The 2503-nt window shown below is 46.4% G+C and overlaps 1 non-coding gene across 1 annotated transcript; it reads left to right on the forward strand.

The window, feature by feature from the left end:
* The first annotated feature begins 595 nt into the window (after window positions 1-595).
* On the forward strand, window positions 596-733 carry LOC119948429. Its single transcript, XR_005456825.1, has one exon. It is a non-coding gene; the product is annotated as a small nucleolar RNA SNORA7 (small nucleolar RNA).
* The last annotated feature ends 1770 nt before the right edge of the window (window positions 734-2503 follow it).

Below are 2503 nucleotides of genomic sequence, written 5' to 3' on the forward strand. Positions count from 1 at the left end.
TTCATAGGCCACACTTGGCAGCAGCTGTGGAGGGAGGGGAGGGAGGGGGAAGGGTGTGAGGGGTGGGGAGGGTTTGGATGGGAATGAGTTGGTGGGGAGGAGGGGAGGGAAGGGGTTGGAAGGGAGGAGTTGAGGGTTGGCACTGGTACAGAGGAATTCTGAGGGGGTGGGGGAAAGGGAGGAAAAGAGCTGGGTGGGAGAGGGGAAGGGGAAGGTGAGGACTGGGAAGGGCAGATAGGAGCAAGGGACTTTCTGACTCCCAGGCCCATGTTTTAACCACTATGCCATGCTGCTTCCCAAGAAAATAAGGTCAGACCCAGTCCCTGTCCCACGTGGGGCTCCCAGTCTAAGTAGGAGGGAGAACATGTGCTGCACCCCCATTTTACAAATGAGGAAACTGAGGCTTAGAGAACTAGTGACTTGACCAAGGTCATACAGCAAGTGGTGGAGCCAGGATTAGAACCTAGGTCTTCTGACTCCTAGGCCTGTGTTCTTTCCATTAGGTCACACCTCTTATTTGTTTTGCTCTTACTTTGTGCAGAGCACTGTATTAAGTATTCAGGAGAGTACTATAGAGTACGTAGACTCAATCCCTCCCCTCTCAGGACCACACCTGGAAAGTTTCCAGTACTATACCAGTCTTGGCTATTGAAGGGAGAGTCAAGCAGAGGCATACCCAGTCCATTCCTAGCTTGGGCAGTGGCTAGTGAATGGAAGGCAATCCGCTACAAGTCAAAACTCACCTGTGCTGGGCAGCAGCTGCATAGGAGAGAGTCAAGGGCGGAGACTCGAGTTTACTTAGTGGAAGAAGGCAATTGTGAACCACTTCCATATTTTTACCAAGAAAATTATATGGATACACTACCAGAATGATTGCAGATGGAGAGTGGGGCATTATGGGAGAGATGTCCACAGAGTTGCTATGGGTTGGAGATGACTCACAGAGTTGCTATGGGTTGGAGATGACTCGACAACATAAGGAGTATGCTGGACAGGAGGACAGCAATAAGCCCTCAAGGAGCTTCCAATCTAACAGGGGAAATGGATGAGGAATTTTGCCTCCATCCTTTCCCTTACTCTCCATTTTACAACTAAGGTCAGACCCAGAAGTTGACAGGTAACTTCCAGGCACTTTTTTTTTTTTAATAGCCATCAAACTGGTCATATCTGGTTCTGCCTCTGTGATTCATTTGGAAGCAAACTTTATGACTAAACTCACTGGCAGAGCCCAAGCCAGGCAGCCCAAAATGAACACATCAATTGATGAAATGGATAGGGATGTTGATTCAAGCAACTGTGGCTTTTCCCAAGTATAAGAGATGAGAGACTCATTTCTCCAATTCCGGAACACACTCAGAATTTCTGATGGTGGAATTTGGAACCAAAATCCAAGCTCTTCAGATTAGAGAACATTAATCTTGAGCAAACTGCAGCTTCCTGTTTTGAAGAAAACAAATTCTTAAATCTTATATTCAAATAGCTCTTTACTTAGCAAGTGGTTTTCTAAAATGTTTTGATAAACCAATGAATGCCTAACCAAAATATTCAGGAAATGGCATGTTCTGCTACTGTAGAGCACCAGTCCCTCTTGCATCCTTTCCTCTTGCCAATTTTCTTTGCAGCTCAGCTGGGTGGATTAGGGTGTACCTCATGGGAGCGGTAACATGTCCCTTAATGTCTACTCCATCTTAAACCTCAGCCAAGTGGAATGGTGGCAGAGGGTGGTGGAGATGTGGAGAGCAGCAGAGAATTGCTCTAAGCACTGGAGTAGTTACAAATTAATCAGGTTGGACACAGTCCCTGTCTCATATGGGGCTCGCAGTCTAAGTAAGAGGAAGAACAGGTATTTCACCCCCATTCTACAGCTGAGGAAACTGAGGCACAGAAATGACTTGCCCAAGGCCACAGAGAAGGCAAGAGGTGGAGCCAACATTAGAATCCAGGACCTCTGACTTCCAGACCCCTGCTCTTTCCACTAGGCTATGCTGCTTCTCTGCAGACAAGCCCCTTCCCCCATAACAGAGTGTCTCAGTGGAAAGAGCATGGGCTTTGGAGTCAGAAGTCATGGGTTCAAATCCCAGCTCTGCCAATTGTCAGCTGTGTGACTTTGGGCAAGTCACTTAACTTCTCTGTGCCTCAGGTACCTCATCTGTAAAATGGAGATTAACACTGTGAGTCCCCCGTGGGACAACCTGATCACCTTGTAACCTCCCCAGCGCTTAGAACAGTGCTTTGCACATAGTAAGTGCTTAATGAATGCCATTATTACTATCATTATTACTATTATAATACAAGCAAAGAATAGGTTGTGATTGGTAGACTCCGTCACATCCACAGCAAACCTGCAGATTTCTGTACACATTTTGCAAGAGAAGATAAAAATAACAAATTGAGAATGGGTAATGAATTTGGATGCCCTTAGGATATTACTGGGAACGTGTATGCCCTTTGTCTCCACACACAAGTCTTCTGTTTCTTTTCACAGCTGTCAAAGACCAAAAAG

The sequence above is a fragment of the Tachyglossus aculeatus genome, chromosome X4 (genome assembly GCF_015852505.1).
Source record: "Tachyglossus aculeatus isolate mTacAcu1 chromosome X4, mTacAcu1.pri, whole genome shotgun sequence".
Classification (NCBI taxonomy): Eukaryota; Metazoa; Chordata; class Mammalia; order Monotremata; family Tachyglossidae; genus Tachyglossus; species Tachyglossus aculeatus.